At 35.8% G+C, this 22,500-nt stretch overlaps 1 protein-coding gene across 6 annotated transcripts in view; it reads left to right on the top strand.

Moving 5' to 3' along the window:
• The window catches only part of LOC137628741 (deubiquitinase and deneddylase Dub1-like), a 144,311-nt gene that overhangs the window by 37,747 nt on the left and 84,064 nt on the right, over nt 1-22,500 (top strand). The window contains exon 3 of one of the 6 annotated variants that reach the window (XR_011041385.1): nt 13,166-14,850. The exons of 4 other annotated variants lie outside the window; for them this stretch is intronic. The gene's annotated coding sequence lies outside the window, so the exon portion shown is untranslated. Of the gene's footprint in view, nt 1-4,265; nt 4,840-13,165; nt 14,851-22,500 lie in introns of those variants that run through there. One more of the 6 variants, XR_011041387.1, reaches the window with a different exon arrangement.

The raw sequence follows: 22,500 nt of genomic DNA, 5'->3' as shown, positions 1-22,500 counted from the left end.
AGTAATTCAGATTTTTTTTTTTCATTAATTTCTGTGGTTCCAGCTTGTCTTACTTACCTTGTTGTGTTTGATAGATATGTAGACTAATACTGACAAACAAATGAGTCCGAAGGAAAGTGTTTTTTTTTTTTTTTTTTTTTGTGGTTAAGGCAATAATGGCTACTTGGAACTTTTAAATCTATTCGCTGTTACATCTGAAATTATATTTTTTATGTCTCGAAAGAAGTCATGGAACATTAAATTACTGAATTTAACTGAATATGAGTCGCTTTATTACTACTACTCCTTTATTCCTCCTAGATTTACTAATATACTGTTTTTGGGAGGAAAGTTAACTCTATGAGCCGACTCAAGGCCAACGTGGAAAGGAAATAGGAAAGAAATGGAAAAGAAAATAATACATGTAAGTCAAAACTCTGACATTGATTTTATTAAAAAGGAAATAGTTGTTTGTGGGAATTCTATTCACTTAGGCCTTATTTAAATGTTTTATCGTCTGTCTAAACAAGACAGGACTTATGGTATGTTATTATTATTATTATTATTATTATTATTATTACTAGCTAAGCTACAACCCTAGTTGGAAAAGCAAGAAGCTATAAGCCCAAGGGCTCCAACAGGGAAAAGTAACCAAGTGAGGAAATGAAATAAGGAAATAAACTCTTCGTTTCCCACATCTTCGTTGATGTTCAAGTTTGTTCATTTTATCTTCGTCTCCATCTACTTCTTTTTCTACTTCTTTTCTTCTTCATCATTCCCCATCTGAGAGAGAGAGAGAGAGAGAGAGAGAGAGAGAGAGAGAGAGATTCTCTGCCATGTATAACTATGTATAACTACATCTCTCGCTGTCATTTGTTTTGTTTTTACTGAGATGAAAAATACACGAGAATTGTGTACTTGGAAGTTAGTCAACAACAGTTGGCAGAAAAAAAGTGAAAAGACTTACGGGAAACCGGAGCTCTCTCTCTCTCTCTCTCTCTCTCTCTCTCTCTCTCTAATATATATATAAATATATATATATATAATATATATATATATATATATATATGTGTATATATATATATATATATATATGTGTGTGTGTGTGTGTTTGTGTATAATTATGGAAATACATAAATATACGCATGTACTGTATATGTATATGTATGAATTAACTTACCTAGTATACAGTTACCTAATATAAATACAGGTACGTGGTTATTATCTTCTTGATCTGAGTTTTTATTTATTACGTACAGACTATCTGATGGTTATTATTCCCCCCCCCCCTCTCTCTCTCTCTCTCTCTCTCTCTCTCTCTCTCTCTTCAGTATATTTAACATAGATATCGTTGTATTCTTTGTTTGTTTTCGTCACATACTTCAGAATTTTGATCTTGGGTATGGGGTATGAGGGGGGGGGGTGGAGGGAGGCTGAGTCCCGGGGGGTGGGGGCTGGTCCACCCGGGAGGGTCTGACTTCGTGCGTTAAAGGCTTTAGTAACTACGCAGCTCATGTTATTGTCTCTGGCAAATCTTTCCTATTATTTTGTTCTTTATATCCCTAATTTTTTCTAGCATCATAAGGACCCGGGGGCGTTATATATATATGTATGTATGTATATATATATATATATATATATGTATGTATGTATATATATACAATATATATATATATATACATATATATAATACATATATATATATATATATATATGTATATATATATATATATATTATGCAATTCGTTTTATTAATTTCCTTGTCCTATGCGCTTGCTTTCGAGTTCTCGTTACGGATAGGGATGGGATGAGGTCTGGGGGATAGTCTCAAGGAGAGGCTGTTGGTTAGACCAATCACCGAAGAGAAGACGAAACCACGACCAGAGGTATAAGTACCTGGAAGCACCAGTCCTAAGCACTCCCTCAAGTGCTCTGCTGTCACAGTGACTTCAGTCTATTCTGGGCCTCTGCTTACGACGCACCATCGTCATGCAGATCTCCAGGTCGAGGTTGCTCGTTGTGTCCCTCCTCTTGATCATCGGTGTTCAGCCGGCTGTACCGAGGAACATCAATAACAAGGGAGTATCTCCTGTTGATGGAGTTGAGAGAACACCTCCCATCTCTCCTTTAATAAGTGGCTATCCTCCTTGTCGAGGAAACTTACTCTACGTCAGTGTTCTGCCAGAATCAAATCTTGAAGAACAGAAAAGGCGCTCCAACGTGCAAGTTGGGGAAACAGACATATATGAGTGGAGAAGCCGGTCGGCTAACGGTGGACACGGGTACTACGTATGTCAGGATGACCTTGGAGCAATACTCCCTGCTCGTCCAGTTTCATTTTCATATTTAATTAAATTACCATATCCATGCTCAGCATGTTACCGCGACACACCTTATGGTTGTGAATTTGATCCATTCCGGTGTCCTGCAGATTAATAACGACCCACCCATCGTCAGTGTCCAGAAGATTCACTGAATAATTCAGATTTTTTTGCATTAATTTGTATGGTTCCGGCTTGTCTTATTTACCTTGTTGTGTTTGATAGATATGTAGACTAATACTGACAAACAAATGAGTCTGAAGAAAAGTGCTTTTTTGTGTGGTTAAGGCAATAATGGATACTTGCAATTTTTAAATCCATTCGCTGTTACGTCTGAAATTATATTTTCTAAAACTCGAAAGAAGTCATGGAACAAGAAATCACTAAACTTAACTGAATATGTGTCACTTTATTACTACTCCTTTATTCCTCATAGATTTACTAATATACTGTTTTTGGGAGAAAAGTTAACTCTATGAGCCGACTCATGGCCAATATGGAACGTAAATAGGAAAGAAATGGAAAAGGAATAACACATGTAAGTCAAAACTCTGAGATCGATTTTGATAAACAGAAAATAGTGGTTTGTGGGAATTTTATTCGCTAAAGCCATATTTAAATGTTTTATTGTCTGTCTAAACAAGACAGGACTTATGGTATATTATTATTATTATTATTATTATTAGTAGTAGTAGTAGTAGTAGTAGTAGTAGTAGCTAAGCTACAACCCTAGTTGGAAAAGCAAGAAGCTATAAGCCCAAGGGCTCCAACAGGCCAAAGTAACCCAGTGAGGAAAGGAAACAAGGAAAAATAAAATATTTTATATAAACTTTAACAAAACAAGAGGAAGAGGACTAAGATAGAAAAGTGCGCCCGAGTGTATACTCAAGCAAGAGAACTCTAACCTATTGATTTAGAGTTCTCATGCTTGAGGATACACTCAGGCACATTATTCTATCTTATTTCTCTTCCTCGGGTTTTTTCTCCATTTATTATCTCCTTTTATGATCATATGAATCCGTTGTGTCTAACTGTTTCTTGTTTCCTGTAGACTCTGCAAAAAATTCATTAACTGAAAATCGTAGGGAAGTTGAAGTTGTGTTGTACTGAAATTGTGTTTTTTTTTTTTTTTTTTTTTTTTTTGAGCATTGGAACTTTGGACTCGCCAAAAAAACTGGTGCTCTTCGTTTCCCACATCTTCGTTGATGTTCAAGTTTGTTCATTTTATCTACTTCTTTTTCTACTTCTATTCTTCTTCTTCTTCTTCTTCTTCTTCTTCGGTGTTGCTCGTTGTGTTCATCATTTCCCATCTGGGGAGAGAGAGAGAGAGAGAGAGAGAGAGACTCTTCCATGTATAAGTACTTCTCTCGCTGTTATTTGTTTTTTGTTTACCGAGATGAAAAATACACGAGAATTTTGTTCTTGGAAGTTAGTCGACAGCAGTTAGCAGGATAAAACATAAAAAGACACAGAAAACCGGAGGTCTCTCTCTCTCTCTCTCTCTCTCTCTCTCTCTCTCTCTCTCTCATATATATATATATATATATATATATATTTATATATTTATATATATGTGAGTGTGTTTGTGTATAATTATGTATATACATAAATATACGCATATATATGTATATGTATGAATTAACTTTCCTAGTATGCAGTTAATTATTACAAATACAGGTGCATGGTTATTATCTTCTTGATACGATTCGTTATTCATTCCGTACAGATGATTATTATTCCTCTCTCTCTTTGTCACATGCTTTAGAATTTTGATCTTGGGTACGGGGTACGAGTGAAGGAGGGGGGGGGGAACTGAAGCCTTCAAGGAGCGAATCCTTAAAGGCTTTAGTAACTACGCAGCCAATCCAGTGCCATATATATATATATATATATATACTGTATATATATATATATATATATATATACGGTATATATATATATATATATATATTTATAAAACTGAGTGAACAGTATTTGAACAGCTTGGATATTATGTTCCCAAGTTTTTATTCGAATACCGATAAAGTTAAATTAGGTAAGTGGTATAATATTAATTATTATAAGCGAGTCATTACTTCATTATGTGTTTGTTAAAGTGAATCAAAATTTCGATAAGAATCATTATTTATTCGCCTCGTAATTTTTTTTTTTACTTTGTTTATTCTGTCGTTTCTACATAGAATAATTCATATTTGGAATTCTCGTTATGGATCGATTGATTTGAAGTTCTCTGGCATCCTGACATCGAAGGTCATTAGCGCTGTCTCGTTATGGAGAAAGGTCGGGTGACTGTGGGGGTGGGGTGGGGATCCGACTGTTGTGGGGAGGTGGGATGGTTAGAGAAGTACCTGGAAGTACCTGAGGTGTCCTGCAGTTATTCGGCTACTTTAGTCTACCCTTGGCCTCTGCTTACAACGCACCTTCGTCATGCAGGTCTCCAAGTTGAGTTTGCTCGTTGTGTCCCTCCTCTTGATCATCGGTGTTCAGCCGGCTGTCCCGAGGAACATCTCTCATTCGGGAGTGTTTCCTTTTGATGGAGGTGAGAGAACACCTTATGTAGCTTATGACTCTCATCTCATCGCTCTTCGGGCGGGGTACCCGAGGAACAAGTATCATTCGGGAGTGTTAACTTTGGTTGGAGGTGAGAGAACCCCTTCCATCTCTCCTTATAATAGTGGCTCTCCTCCCCGTCAAGACAACTTCCACTAAAGTGTTCAGCCAGAATCAAATCTTGAATCCTACGTGCGAGTTGGGGACACAGACATAAACGAGAGGAGAAGCCGGCCGACTAACGATGGATACGGGGACTACGCATCTCAGGATGGCTTTTGAAGAAGACTTGCTGAATCTGATCTTCCAATTCCAGATATATCTGTTTCATCTCCATGCAAACTATGTCACTACAGGACATCGAGTGGAATTTGTGTACGTTCTTCATGGGGGGATTGCGATGAGTGACGAACTAAAACCCACCAGACAAGCCTTCAAACCCCGCATTTTTAGCCCAGAAACCGCTAGATTTTTCAAATGTCAGGGAAATCCATGGAACCTTTATTTTATTAATGAAATCATTTGATTTACTTTCATTTTTGACTTCACAACTGGGCATATATATCCAGAGATCTTTTCGTGTCTTTATATGCAATATGCTCTTCAGCTTTTACTGTATGATTGATGATAATTTGGACCCATTTTTATGGAGGGAAACAATTCTCAAATGGAAATTAGATAGCACAGAGACTGTTCCACTAGCAACCTCTGCTGAAAAAAAAAAAAAAAAAACTTTTGTTAATCTGATCAAGTGATGCCTTACGCCTTAAGAGATTCACTAAGCAATTCTCATGAGTTGTTAAATTCAAAGTACTTCTCTAAGTGTAAACGTGTGTATCTTTCATAAGGGTAATCAAAGTTGTTTACTTCTTTTAATGGAACTTCTCACTCAAGGGTTATAGTTTGATTGGTTTTGCTCTCTAGTCAGTTCACGACTAGATTTTTGTTGTGTATAACATCCTGGTAGAAAGATCACGACCTGATAATAGAGCCCATTTATTATTCCTCTTGTATTCCTTTATGTATTTTAGATAAAATTATCTTGAAACCATTTACATTCTAAAATTTCATGAATTATAATAAGTCCCCAAACAGTCGTAATAAAAAATTTCTTCAATATGAATGAATTGTTTTGAAATCCCGCCAGATTTCCCGCTAGCCGCAAATCAAAATTTGATTCCGCCAGAACTAGCGGGATTCCCGCCAGTTTGGCAACGCTGCGTGGGTGGGTCCTTTCAAATTCTCCCAACCCCTCGTCAGTGTCCAGAAGATTCACTGAGTAATTCAGATTTGTTTTGCATTAATTACTGTGGTTCCGGCTTGTCTTACTTACCTTGTTGTGTTTTATAGATATGTAGACTAATACTGAGTCAGAAGAAAAGTGTTTTTTTTTTTTTTTTTTTTTTTTTTGTGGTTAAGGCAATAATGGATACTTGGAATTTTTAAATCTATTCGCTGCTATGTCTGAAATTATATAGATTTTTTTTTGTGTCTAGAGGAGTAATGGAACATTAAATTATTAAACTTAACTGAATATGAGTCACTTTATTACTACTACTTTATTTCTCCTAGGTTTACTAATATACTGTTTTTGGGAGAAAAGTTAACTTTATAAGCTGACTCAAGGTCAATATGGAACGTAAATAGGAAAGAAATGGAAAAGGAATAATACATGTAAGTCAAAACTCTGATATTGATTTTATTTAAAAGGAAATAGTTGTTTGTGGGCCGAGTGTCCTGAAAAATTCGGCAAATAAAACTTCCTGTGTCCATAATATTCACTGATTGATTTATGTTTGTGTATAATTTGCTGTAGTTCCAACGAGTATTACTCCGCGAATGGTGTTTGGAAGATTACTGTATGTAGACTAACACTCTTTGAACGAAGAATATCGTCAAAGTATAAAAATAATCACTGCAAGATAAGTGCTTTTTATTAATGGTTGTTAAGGTAATAATGTTCACTTGGAATTTTTTAAATCCATCCTGTTAAAGTCTGTGAAATACATTTTTTATGTTATGAAAGAGTTCATTAAGAATAAATCATGAGGCTCAACTGAATATGTTTAATTTCATTACCACTTCCCTTTGATTCATCGTAGGCCTACTGATGTACTGTTTTGGGAGAAGAATTAACTTGATCACATATGAGTCGACTTCAGGATAATGTGGAACGTATTATTATTATTATTATTATTATTATTATTATTATTATTATTATTAATAGCTAAGCTACAACCCTAGTTGGAAAAGTAAGATGCTATAAGCCCAAGGGCTCCAACAGGGAAGAGTAACCCAGTGAGGAAAGGAAACAAGGAAAAATAAAATATTTTAAGAACATTAACAACATTAAAATAAATATTTCCTATATAAAATTTACCAAAACAAGAGGAAGAGGAATAAGATAGAAAAGTGCGCCCGAGTGTACCCTCAAGCAAGAGAACTCTAACCCAAGACAGTGGAAGACCATGGTACAGAGGCTATGGCACTACCCAAGACTAGAGAACAATGGTTTGGTTTTGGAGTGTCCTTCTCTAGAAGAGCTGTTTACCATAGCTAAAGAGTCTCTTCCACCCTTACCAAGAGGAAAATGGCCACTGAACAATCACAGTGCATTACCCCTTGGGTGAAGAAGAATTGTTTGCTAATCTCAGTGTTGTCAGGCGTATGAGGACAGAAGAGAATATGTGAAGAATAGGCCAGAGTACTCGGTGTGTGTGTAGGCAAAGAGAAAATGAACCGTAACCAGAGAGAAGGATCCAATGTAGTACTGTCTGGCCAATTAAAAGACCCCATAACTCTAGCGGTAGTATCTCAACGGGTGGCCGGTGCCATGGCCTTATTTAAATGTTTTATCATCTGTCTAAACAGGACACGACTTATGGTAGGATTAGCTCTTATAGGTAGTAGGTTCGCCAGGGCACCAACCACCCGTCGAGATGCTACCGGTTTGACTGCCCAGACAATACTACATTGGATACTTCTCTCTGGTCACGGCTCATTTTTCCTTCGCCTACACATACACACAACGAATAGTATGGTCTATTCTTTCCACATTCTCCTCTGTCCTCATACACCAGACAACATTTAAATAACCAAGCAATTCTTCGCTCAAGGGGTTAACTACTGTAAATGTTCAGTGGTGAGGATAGGGAAAGGACACTCCAAAATCAGACCATTATTCTCTAATCTTGGGTAGTGCCATAGTCTTCCATTGTCTTGGTTTAGAGTTTTCTTGCTTGAGGATACACTCGGACACACTATTCTATCTTATTTCTCTTCCTTGGGTTTTTTCTCCATTCATCATCACCTTTTATGATCATATGAATCTGTGTCTAACTGTTTCTTGTTTCGTATAGATTGTGCAAAAAGATTCATTGACTGAGGAACGTAGCTGAGTTGAAGTTATGACGTATTGAAATAGTTTTCGGTAATTTTTTTTTTTTTTTTTTTTTTTTCTTTTTTTTTTTTTTTGAGAAGCATTGGGAATTTGTCTTGACGCAGCAAAAAGTTGTGCTCTTCGTTTCCCACATCTTCGTTGATGTTCAAGTTTGTTCATTTTATCTTCTTCTTCTTCTGCTTCGTCTTCTTTTTCTTCTTCTTCGGTGTTGCTCGTTGTGTTCATCATTTCCCATAAGAGAGAGAGAGAGAGAGAGAGAGAGAGAGAGAGAGAGAGAGAGAGAGAAAGAGAGAGAGAGAGATTCTCTGCCATGTATAAGTACCTCTCTCGCTGTTATTTGTTTTGTGTTTACCGAGATGAAATATACACGAGAATTTTGTTCTTGGAAGTTAGTCGACAGCAGTTAGCAGTGTAAAACATAAAAAGACTCGCAGGAAACCGGAGGTCTCTCTCTCTCTCTCTCTCTCTCTCTCTCTCTCTCATATATATATATATATATATATATATATATATATATATATATATATATATATATATATATATATATATATATATTTATATATATGTGAGTGTGTGTTTGTGTATAATTATGTATATACATAAATATACGCATATATATGTATATGTATGAATTAACTTACCTAGTATGCAGTTAATTATTACAAATACAGGTGCATGGTTATTATCTTCTTGATACGATTCGTTATTCATTCCGTACAGATGATTATTATTCCTCTCTCTCTTTGTCACATGCTTTAGAATTTTGATCTTGGGTACGGGGTACGAGTGAAAGAGGGGGTGGGGCTGGTCCCCTCCAGGGGGACTGAAGCCTTCAAGGAGCGAATCCTTAAAGACTTTAGTAACTACGCAGCCAATCCAGTGCCATATATATATATATATATATATATATATATATATATATATATATATATATATATATATATATATATATTTATAAAACTGAGTGAACAATATTTGAAAAGCTTGGATATTATGTTCCCAAATTTTTATTCGAATACCGATAAAGTTAAATTAGGTAAGTGGTATAATATTAATTATTATAAGCGAGTCATTACTTCACTATGTGTTTGTTAAAGTGAATCAAAATTTCGATAAGAATCATTATTTATTTGCCTCGTAATTTGTTTTTTTTACTTTGTTTATTCTGTCGTTTCTACATAGAATAATTCATATTTGGAATTCTTGTTATGGATCGATTGATTTGAAGTTCTCTGGCATCCTGACATCGAAGGTCACTAGCGCTGTCTCGTTATGGAGAAAGGTGGGGTGACTGTGGGGGTGGGGTGGGGATCCGACTGTTGTGGGGAGGTGGGATGGTTAGAGAAGTACCTGGAAGTACCTGAGGTGTCCTGCAGTTATTCGGCTACTTTAGTCTACCCTTGGCCTTTGCTTACAACGCACCTTCGTCATGCAGGTCTCCAAGTTGAGTTTGTTCGTTGTGTCCCTCCTCTTGATCATCGGTGTTCAGCCGGCTGTTCCGAGGAACATCTCTCATTCGGGAGTGTTTCCTTTTGATGGAGGTGAGAGAACAGCTTATGACTCTGCTTTAGCTAGGGCCCGTCAAGGCAACTTCCACGTCAGTGCTCTGCCAGAATCAAATCTTGAATCCTACGTGCGAGTTGGGGACACAGACATAAACGAGAGGAGAAGCCGGCCGACTAACGATGGATACGGGGACTACGCATCTCAGGATGGCTTTGGAAGAAGACTTGCTGAATCTGATCTTCCAATTCCAGATATATCTGTTTCATCTCCATGCAAACTATGTCACTACAGGACATGAGTGGAATTTGTGTACGTTCTTCATGGGGGGATTGCGAAGTGACGAACTAAAACTCACCAGACAAGCCTTCAAAACCCGCATTTTTAGCCCAGAAACCGCTAGATTTTTCAAATGTCAGGGAAATCCATGGAACCTTTATTTTAATAATGAAATCATTTGATTTACTTTCATTTTTGACTTCACAACGGGGCATATATATCCAGAGATCTTTTCGTGCCTTTATATGCAATATGCTCTTCAGCTTTTTCTCTAAGATTGATGATAATTTGGACCCATTTCTATGTAGGGAAACAATTCACAAATGGAAATTAGATAGCACAGAGACTGTTCCACTAGCAACATATGCTGAAAAAAACTGTTGCTAATCTGATCAAGTGATGCCTTACGCCTTAAGAGATTCACTAAGCAATTCTCATGAGTTGTTAAGTTCAATATACTTCTTTAGTGTAAACGTGTGTATCTTTCATAAGGGTAATCAAAGTTGTTTACTTCTTTTAATGGAACTTCTCACTCAAGGGTTATAGTTTAATTGGTTTTGCTCTCTAGTCAGTTTACGACTAGATTTTTGTTGTGTATAACATCCTGGTAGAAAGGTCACGACCTGATAATGAACCCATTTATTTTTCCTCTTGTATTCCTCTATATATTTTAGATAAAATTTTCTTGAAACCATTTACATTCTAAAATTTCATGAAATATAATAAGTCCCCAAAAAGTCGAAAAAAAAATCTCTGCAATATGAATGAACTATTTGGAAATCCCGCCAGATTTCCCGCTAGACGCAAATCAAAATTTGATTCCGCCAGAACCAACGGGATTTCCGCCAGTTTGGCAACGCTGCGTGGGTGGGTCCTTTCAAATTCTCCCAACCCCTTGTCAGTGTCCAGAAGATTCACCGAGTAATTCAGATTTGTTTTGCATTAATTACTGTGCTTCCGGCTTGTCTTACTTACCTTGTTGTGTTTGATAGATATGTAGACTAATACTGACAAACAAATGGTCAGATGAATTTTTTTTTTTTCTTTTTTTTTTTTTTTTTTTGTGGTTAAGGCAATAATGGATACTTGGAATTTTTAAATCTATTCGCTGATATGTCTGAAATTATATAGATTTTTTTTTTTGTGTCTAGAGAAGTAATGGAACATTAAATTATTAAACTTAACTGAATATGAGTCACTTTATTACTACTACTTTATTTCTCCTAGGTTTACTAATATACTGTTTTTGGGAGAAAAGTTAACTTTATAAGCTGACTCAAGGTCAATATGGAACGTAAATAGGAAAGAAATGGAAAAGGAATAATACATGTAAGTCAAAACTCTGATATTGATTTTATTGAAAAGGAAATAGTTGTTTGTGGGCCACGTGTCCTGAAGAATTCGGCAAATAAAACTTCATGTGTCCATAATATTCACTGATTGATTTATGTTTGTGTATAATTTGCTGTAGTTCCAACGAGTATTACTCCGCGGATGTTATTTGGAAGATTACTGTATGTAGACTAACACTCTTTGAACGAAGAATATCGTCAAAGTATAAAAATAATCACTGCAAGATAAGTGATTTTTTATTAATGGTTGTTAAGGTAATAATGTTCACTTGGAATTTTTTTATTCTATCCTGTTAAAGTCTGTAAAATGCATTTTTTATGTCTTGGAAGAGTCCATTAAGAATAAATCATGAGGCTCAACTGAATATGTTTAATTTCATTACCACTTCCCTTTGATTCATCGTAGGCCTACTGATGTACTGTTTTGGGAGAAGAATTAACTTGATCACAAAGAGTCGACTTCAGGATAATGTGGAACGTATTATTATTATTATTATTATTATTATTATTATTATTATTATTATTAACTAAGCTACAACCCTAGTTGGAAAAGCAAGAAGCTATAAGCCCAAGGGCTCTAACAGGGAAAAGTAACCCAGTGAGGAAAGGAAATAAACTCTTCGTTTCCCACATCTTCGTTGATGTTCAAATTTGTTCATTTTATCTTCTTCGTCTCCATCTACTTCTCTTCTTCTTCTTTTTCTTTGGTGTTGCTCGTTGTGTTCATCATTTCCCATCTGAGAGAGAGAGAGAGAGAGAGAGAGAGAGAGAGAGAGAGAGAGAGAGAGAGACTTTTCCATGTATAAGTACCTCTCTCGCTGTTATTTGTTTTGTGTTTACCAAGATGAAAAATACACGAGAATTTTGTTCTCGGATGTTAGTCAACAGCAGTTGGCAGGAATAAAAAGTAAAAAGACTCACGGGAAACCGGAGTTCTCTCTCTCTCTCTCTCTCTCTCTCTCTCTCTCTCTCTCTCTCTCTCTCTCTCTCTCTCTAATATATATATATATATATATATATGTGTGTGTGTGTGTGTGTGTTTGTGTATTATTATGGATATACGTAAATATACGTATATACTGTATATGTATGAATTAACTTACCTAGTATACAGTTACTTAATACATATACAGGTACGTGGTTATTATCTTCTTGATACGATTCTGTATTTATTACGTACAGACTTTCTGATGATTATTATTCCTCTCTCTGTCTTTCCAGTATATTTATCATAGATATCGTTGTATTCTTTGTTTGTTTTCGTCACGTACTTTGGAATTTTGATCTTGGGTATGGGGTATGAGTGGGGGGTGGGAGGCTGAGTCCCGGGGGGATGGGGCTGGTACCCCCGGATGGACTGACTTTGCACCTTAATGGCTTTAGTATCTATACTGCTCATGTTATTGTCTTTGGCAAATCTTTCCTATTATTTTGTTTTTTATTCCCCTAATTTTTCTAGCATCATAAGGACCCGGGAGCGTATATATATATATATATATATATATATATATATATATATATATATATATATATATATATACTGTATATATATATATATATATATATATATATATATATATATATATATATATATATATATATATATATTATGCAATTCGTTTTATTAATTTCCTTGTCCTATGCACTTGCTTTCGAGTTCTCGTTACGGATAGGGATGGGATGAGGTCTGGGGGATAGGCTCAAGGAGAGGCTGTTGGTTAGACCAATCACCGAAGAGAAGACAAATCATTCCTACTATTTTTTTTTTTTTTCCATCCAAGAGGTGTCCGTACCTGGAAGCAGTCGAGCTCTCCCGCTAGCCTTTAGTCTATTCTGGGCCTCTGCTTACAACGCACCATCGTCATGCAGTTCTCCAGGTCGAGGTTGCTCGTTGTGTCCCTCCTCTTGATCGTCGGTGTTCAGCAGGCTTTTCCAAGGAACATCAAATATCCGGCAGCATATGACCAAGATGGAAATGAGAGAAAACTTCCCCTCCCTCCTGTTAGTGATGGCAAACTCCCCTACATTGGATACTTTTTTAACTTCCATGGTCCGGTAGAATCCAATTTTGGTAAAGGACCGGCACAACCAGACCCTGATCCACTCACATTTATAACTTTCGCAGCTCCATGCAGGGAATGTTACACCCACAGTGTATCGGGTTGCCGATATGATCCAATCACATGTCCGGAAGATGCTCCGGCTTTTGATCTCTGGTCATTTTATCGTGGACAGTAGTGTATTTTACCTACACATAGAAAATTGTTGCTATGATTTTGCGCGCGTCTATTCTGAAGCTGCTAAGACTTTTCATCACGATGTTTCATCGCCCCACAAGTAAGCACTTCCTTAAACATTTCCAAACAGACGATTGATACCCATTGCACAAGATGGAAGGCAAGTGTGATTTAGGAAATACAAACAAAGGCGATGACTGTGTCCTTCAAGAAATTTGAATACGTAATAAAGAAAATTCTATCCATTGGCGATGCAGAGAATACCAGCGAGGAAAATGTGTAGAACATTCATCACTACATTTGGAAATTGTGTTATTCCAATTCCCTATACCCAGGACATAAACATTTAGCCGATGGAAAGGGCATTGAAGCAAGAGCAGCAGAGATTTCAAGAAATTCTTTTACCTGGTTTTGGAATTGTAGATCCAGAAGGATTCTTAGTGTTCGGTGATCAAGAAATGTAGTTGCTTCATCCAGTATTTATATTTGGCTTGCAGACGGGACTTTTTATGAAGTTGTGCTATCTTTAGTTTTCCAGTTATACAAGATTCATTTTCATTTTGTGAAAGTACGTAATCCAGCTGCAATATACAGTAAGTGCTATTATTTAAGAAAAATAGGAATCCCTATAGAAGAGAAATTGCTTCTTTTCAACAAATAGCCCCAGAAGCAAATCACAAACAAATTCTACTAGTCTTCGAAATCTCAGTCATGAATGAATTTCGTAACTCATATCCTAACACAGAAATTAGAATAATTCATAATTATATCTTTGTTTTATATTGCTTGGATTATTTTTTCTTCCGTGTTTGTCTTCGAATGATATATTGGATAAAATACAATATGTGAGGTAAAAGTGATGAAAAATCGTGAGGCTGAAATGTATTGATGATGAAAATTCGAGTGATGAAATTTTCTGGTGATAAGCTGACGCATGATCAAATGTCATTATGATGATCTGTTGGGGGAATTAAATGAAGAGTGAAGAAATGTCACAAAACCGTTCTGAACGACTCCATTATTATTATTATTATTATTATTATTATTATTATTATTATTATTATTATTATTATTACTTGCTAAGCTACATGTGATGCGTGTTGGGGCATTTTCTATTTCTTTTATTAAGCACCACTTTAATATTATTTTAATTAATAAAAGTTTCTCAGTCAATCATATCAGTGCAAATAATTATTTATATTTAGACCCTCAGGAAAGTGGGTGATGGTAAAATGCCGTATAGTTCCTTAACTTTGCTTCTCGAACTTTTTGTACAATAGTTTTATAGTATTCTTCTACGTTGAATAAACCCTAGTTGGAAAAGCAAGATTCTATAAGCGCAGTGGCTCCAACTTGGAAAATAGCCCAGTAAGGAAAGGGAACAAGGCAAAATGAAAATATTTTAAGAACAGTAACAACATTAAAATGTATATTTCTTATATAAACTATAAAAACTTTAAAAAAACAACAGGAAGAAAAATTAGATAGAATAGTGTGCCCGAGTGTAGAGTCAAGCAAGAGAACTTTAACCCAAGACAGTGGAAGACCATGGTACAGAGGCTATGGCACTACTCAAGACTAGAGAACAATGGTTTGATTTTGGAGTGTCCTTCTCCTAGAAGAGCTGCTTACCATAGCTAAAGAGTCTCTTCTACCCTTACCAAGAGGACAGTAGCCACTGAACAATCACAGTGCATTACCACTTGGTTGAAGAAGAATTGTTTGGTAATCTCAGTGTTGTCAGGTGTATGAGGACAGAAGAGAATATGTAAAGAATAGGCCAAAGTATTCGGTGTGTGTGTGTGTAGGCAAAGAGAAAATGAACCGTAACCAGAGAGAATGATCCAATGTAGTACTGTCTTACCAGTTAAAAGACTCCAGAACTCTAGCGGTAGTATCTCAACGGGTGGCTGGTGCCATGGCCTTATTTAAATGTTTTATCATCTGTCTAAACAAGACACGACTTATGGTAGGATTAGCTCTTATAGGTAGTAGGTTCGCCAGGGCACCAACCGCCCGTCGAGATGCTACCGGTTTGACTGCCCAGACAATACTACATTGGATACTTCTCTCTGGTCACGGCTCATTTTTCCTTCGCCTACACATACACACAACGAATAGTATGGTCTATTCTTTCCACATTCTCCTCTGTCCTCATACACCTGACAATATTTAAATAACCCAACATGTAGATTCTGTAAAATATTCATTAATTAAAAAACGCAGGTGAAGTTATGTCGTATTAAAACTGTCTGGTAGTTTTTTTTTTTTTTTTTTTGAAGCATCGGGACTTTGTCTGGACGCAGCAAAAACTGGTGCTCTTCGTTTCCCACATCTTTGTTGATGTTCAAGTTTGTTCATTTTATCTTCTTCTCCTACTACTTCATCCTCTTCTTTTTCTTCTTCTTCTTCTTCGGTGTTGTGCGTTGTGTTCATCATTTCCCATCTGAGAGAGAGAGAGAGAGAGATTCTCTGCCATGTATAAGTATCTCTCTCGCTATTATTTTTTTTTTTGTGTGTGTGTTTACTGAGATGAAAAATACACGAAAATTGTGTACTTGGAAGTTATTCAACACCAGTTGGCAGGAATAAAAAGTCAAAAGACTCACGGGAGGTCTCTCTCTCTCTCTCTCTCTCTCTCTCTCTCTCTCTCTCTCTCTCTCTCTCTCTCTCTCTCTCCAGTATATTTATCATAGATATCTTTGTATTCTTTGTTTGTTTTTGTCATGTACTTGGGAATTTTGATCTTGGGTATGGGGTATGAGTGGAGGAAGGGGGGGGGGGGGGGTTGGTCCCCCCGGGAGGGACTGACTTTGCACCTTAATGGCTTTAGTATCTATGCAGCTCATGTTATTGTCAAATCTTTCCTACTATTGTGTTCTTTAATCTTCTAATTTTTCTAGCATCATAAGGACCCGGGAGCGTTTATATATATATATATATATATATATATATATATATATATATATATATATATATATATATATATATACATATATATATACATATATATATATATATATATATATATATATATATATATATATATATATATATATATATATATATATATATATAAGGTGACATTCAGTGAATACCGTAAAACAATGAGATAATTCAAAAGTGGGCCTCTTGAAAAAGTAGCCACAATGATAGAATAATTGATAATAATGTTAGTAATGATAATGATATCATTTTATGATTAAGGAAAACTTATATTACTATTGAAGATTGGAAAAAATAGCACACTTTGGAACCGCTCATTTCTAGCTAAGGAAAATAACAGGCTGGTCTGGTTTTCAATATTTTATTCGAAATAAAGTAGTATTTATCAAATGAAAAACTTACTAAATTGGCATAATTTATAGTAATTTCATTCTTAATAGTGTTCTGTATTCAGTTTTTAAGTGAACTCTTAAATATCCGAACCAAACTTTTTATTACAGAATAATTTTAACTTTTGGATGTCCAAAATATTTAGCTCCATTTTTTTTTCATCTTTTTTTTGCTGTTGTTTTCTAAATATAAAATTTTCAACTGTATAGAAATTAAAGTGATTAATTTTACACATAACCAAAGCATCTTGATTCCAACAAGTAAGAATAATCTTGAACAATAATTTTCCCACTTTTTGTTTTGTTTTTGCGATTGTAATCAAAATTTCAAATTTTCATATGTAAGAAATTTAAAGTCATTAACTTTACACATGAACAAAACATTTTAATTACATTTTTCTTGCTTATTACGAAAAAGATAATCTTAAACACATTAGGTTTCAACACTAGATCAAGCTATTTGATATTAATTGAGACCAAGCAGATCGGACTTCCTTCCACTGTCTCCAAAGCTCTTAATCAAGCAATTAAGTTTCTATTTAATGCACAAGCGCATTTGCATCGCAAGCATTTCACTTAATGCACAAGCGCATTTGCTTCGCAAGCATTTCACTTAATGCACAAGCGCATTTGCATCACAAGCATTTCACTTAATGCACAAGCGCATTTGCATCACAAGCATTTCACTTAATGCACAAGCGCATTTGCATCACAAGAATTTCACTTAATGCACAAGCGCATTTGCATCACAAGAATTTCACTTAATGCACAAGCGCATTTGCATCACAAGAATTTCACTTAATGCACAAGCGCATTTGCATCACAAGCATTTCACTTATTGCACAAGCGCATCTGCGCATTTGCATCACAAGCATTTCACTTAATGCACAAGCGCATTTGCATCGCAAGCATTTCACTTAATGCACAAGCGCATTTGCATCGCAAGCATTTCACTTAATGCACAAGCGCATTTGCATCGCATGCATTGCACTCAATGCACAAGCGCATTTGCATCGCAAGCATTTCACTTAATGCACAAGCGCATTTGCATCGCATGCATTTCACTCAATGCACAAGCGCATTTGCATCGCAAGCATTTCACTCAATGCACAAGCGCATTTGCATCGCAAGCATTTCACTCAATGCACAAGCGCATTTGCATCGCAAGCATTTCACTCAATGCACAAGCGCATTTGCATCGCAAGCATTTCACTCAATGCACAAGCGCATTTGCATCGCAAGCATTTCACTCAATGCACAAGTGCATTTGCATCGCAAACATTTCACTCATTGCACAAGCGCATTTGCATCGCAAGCATTTCACTCAATGCACAAGCGCATTTGCATCGCAAGCATTTCACTTAATGCACAAGCGCATTTGCATCACAAGAATTTCACTTAATGCACAAGCACCTTTGCATCACAAGCATTTCACTTATTGCACAAGCACATTTGCATCACAAGCATTTCACTTAAAAAACAATTGATCAAGGAACAGCATAAAAAAAAATAAGTAAAAATAACGGAAATTATATCGATTGGACAATTCATTTTTACTTTATTTCGAATAAAATATTAAAAACTAAACCATCCTGTCATTTTCCTTAGCTAGAAATGAGCAGTTCCAAAGAGTGGTATTTTTTTCAATCTTCAATAGTAATATAAGTTTTCCTTAATCATATAATGATATCATTATCATTACTAACATTATTATTAATTATTTCATCTTTGTGGCTACTTTTTCAAGAGGCCTACTTTTGGATTATCTCATTGTTTTACGGTATTCAATGAATGTCACCTTATATATATATATATATATATATATATATATATATATATATATATGTATATATATATATATATATACATATATATATATATATATATATATATATATATATGAACCGTGAAGTCAGAGAAGATGAATGGGGAAGTATTGAATTAAAATCTCAAGATCGAGACGACTGGCGAAATCTAACCGAGGCCCTTTGTGTCAATAGGCGTAAGAAGAGATGATGATGATATATATATATATATATATACATATATATATATATATATATATATATATATATATATATATATATATATATATATATATATACATATACAGTATATATATCACAGGATTGACAAACTAAGAAAATTTGTGTGGCATGGACTGGCATATGGAGACCATAAACAGACGGTCATGGAAAAGCATAATTGAGGCCTTTGTTCTCCAGTGAACTAGTAACGGCCGATAACGATGGTATAAATATGTGTATATATATATATATATATATATATATATATATATATATATATATATATATATATATATACGCTCCCGGGTCCTTATGATGCTAGAAAAAATTAGAGAAATAAAGAACAAAATAATAGGAAAAATTTGCCAAAAACACTAACATGAGCTGTGTAGTTACAAAAGCCAGTTTGAGGTATGAAGTTAGTCCCTCCTGGGGCACCAGCCCCCACCCCCCGGGACTCAGCCCACCCCCCCACCCCACATACCCCATACCCAAGATCAAAATTCCAAAGTATGTGACAAACACAAAGAATACAACGATATCTATGATAAATATACTGGAAAGAGAGACAGAGAGAGAGAGAGAGAGAGAAAGAGAGAGAGAGAGAGAGAGAGAGAGAGAGAGAGAGAGAGAGAGAAAACTCCGGTTTCCCGTGAGTCTTTTTACTTTTTTTCCTGCCAACTGCTGTTGACTCACTTCCAAGTAAACAATTCTCGTGTATTTTTCATCTCAGTAAACACAAAACAAATAATAGCGAGAGAGGTACTTATACATGGCAGAGAATCTCTCTCTCTCTCTCTCTCTCTCTTATGGGAAATGATGAACACAACGAGCAACACCGAAGAAGAAAAGAAGTAGAAAAAGAAGAAGTAGATGGAGACGAAGAAGATAAAATGAACAAACTTGAGCATCAACAAAGATGTGGGAAACGAAGAGTTTATTTCTTTATTACCTTTCCTCACTGGGGTACTTTTCCCTGTTGGAGCCCTTGGGCGTATAGCATCTTGCTTTTCCAACTAGGGTTGTAGCTTAGTTAATAATAATAATAATAATAATAATAATAATAATAATAATACGTTCCATATTATCCTGAAGTCGACTCTTTGAGATCAAGTTAATTCTTCTCCCAAAACAGTACATCAGTAGGCCTACGATGAATCAAAGGGAAGTGGTAATGAAATTAAACATATTCAGTTGAGCCTCATGATTTATTCTTAATGGACTCTTCCAAGACATAAAAATGTATTTCACAGGCTTTAACAGGATGGATTAAAACAAATTCCAAGTGAACATTAATACCTTAACAACCATTAATAAAAAGCACTTATCTTGCAGTAATTATTTTTATACTTTGACGATATTCTTCGTTCAAAGAGTGTTAGTCTACATACAGTAATCTTCCAAATAACATCCGCGGAGTAATACTTGTGGGAACTACAGCAAATTATACACAAATATATGTCAATTAGTGAATCTTATGGACACATAACGTTTTATTTGCCGAATTCTTCAGGACACGTGGCCCACAAACAAGTACTTTCTTTTTAATAAAATCAATATCAGAGTTTTGACTTACATGTATTATTCCTTTTCCATTTCTTTCCTATTTACGTTCCACAATGGCCTTGAGTCAGCTTATAAAGTTAACTTTTCTCCCAAAAACAGTATATTAGTAAGCTTAGGAGAAATAAAGTAGTAGTAATAAAGTGACTCATATTCAGTTAAGTTTAATAATTTAATGTTTCATTACTTCTCTAGACACAAAAAAAAAAATCTATATAATTTCAGACATAACAGCGAATAGATTTAAAAATTCCAAGTATCCATTATTGCCTTAACCAAAAAAAAAAAACACTTTTCTTCTGACTCATTTCTTTGTCAGTATTAGTGTACATATCTATCAAACACAACAAGGTAAGTAAGACAAGCCGGAACCACAGTAATTAATGCAAAACAAATCTGAATTACTCAGTGAATCTTCTGGACACTGACGAAGGGTTGGTCGTTATGATTCATTCACCACACAGCCATGGAGCAGGTTCACAACCATATGATGTCTCGTAGTGACATGGAAGGCATGAAAAATCAAGAATTACAGGTGTAGTTGATGGTGGACGAGTCGATGTAGGTGGTGGAGTTGGTGGACGAGGTGGTGGTGTTGGTTTAGGAGTCAGTGGAGGTGGTGTTGAACGAGTCGGTGGAGGTGGTGTTGGACGAGGACTAGAAGGGCGAATTACTGTCAGGTCATCCTGACATACGTAGTACCCGTATCCACCGCTAGTCGACCGGCTTCTCCACTCATAAATGTCTGTGTCCCCAACTCGCAGGTAGGAGCGTCTTGTTTCGTCTTCATCAAAATTTGATTCTGGCGGAACACTGACGTAGTAGAAGTTGCCTTGACATGGAGGCAAGCCATTTTTTAAAGGAGAGATGGAAAGTGTTCTCTCAACTCCATCAAAAGGAGATACTCCCGGATGATAGATGTTCCTCGGGACAGCCGGCTGAACACCAATGATCAAGATTGACACAACAAACAACCTCGACCTGGAGATCTGCATGATGACGGTGCGTTGTAAGCAGAGGCCAAGGGTAGACTAAAGTCGGTGAATAACCAACCGCAGGAGAGCTCAGGTACTTCTCTAACCATCCCACCTCCCCACAACAGTCGGACACCCCCCCCCCCCCCCACACTCACCCGACCTTTCTCCATAAGGAGACGGCGTCAATGACCTCCGATGTCAGGATGCCAGAGAACTTCAAATCAATCGATCCACAACGAGAATTCCAAAGCTTGTGGGGAAAGAGTCAAATATGAATTATTCTATGTAGAATCAACAGAATAAAAAGAGTAAAAGAAAAAAATTACGAGGCAAATAAATGATGATTCTCATCGAAATTTTGATTCACTTTGACAAACACATAATGAAGTAATGACTCGCTTATAACAATTAATATTATACCGATTATCTAATTTAACTTTATTGGTATTCGAATAAAAACTTGGGAACATAATATCCAAGCTGTTCAAATATTGTTCCCTCAGTTTTTATATATATATATATATATATATATATATATATATATATATATATATATATATATATATATATATATATATATATATATATATATATATATATACAGAGAGAGAGAGAGAGAGAGAGAGAGAGAGAGAGAGAGAGAGAGAGAGAGAGAGAGAGAGAGAGAGAGAGAGAGAGAGAACAAAATTCTCGTGTATTTTTCATCTCAGTAAACAACAAAAGACAAATAATAGCGAGAGAGGTACTTGGCATAGAATCTCTCTCTCTCTCTCTCTCTCTCTCTCTCTCTCTCTCTCTCTCTCTCTCTCTCTCTCAGATGGGGAGTGAAGAACACAACGAGCAACACCGAAGAAGAAAAGAAGTAGAAAAAGAGGTAGATGGAGACGAAGAAGATAAAATGAACAAACTTGAACATCAACGAAGATGTGGGAAACGAAGAGTTTATTTCCTTATTTCCTTTCCTCACTGGGTTACTT

Source organism: Palaemon carinicauda, chromosome 36, assembly GCF_036898095.1.
Source record: "Palaemon carinicauda isolate YSFRI2023 chromosome 36, ASM3689809v2, whole genome shotgun sequence".
Lineage (NCBI taxonomy): Eukaryota > Metazoa > Arthropoda > Malacostraca > Decapoda > Palaemonidae > Palaemon > Palaemon carinicauda.
The sequence above is the reverse complement of the archived record's forward strand: the minus strand, read 5'-3'. Positions and strand labels throughout refer to the sequence as shown.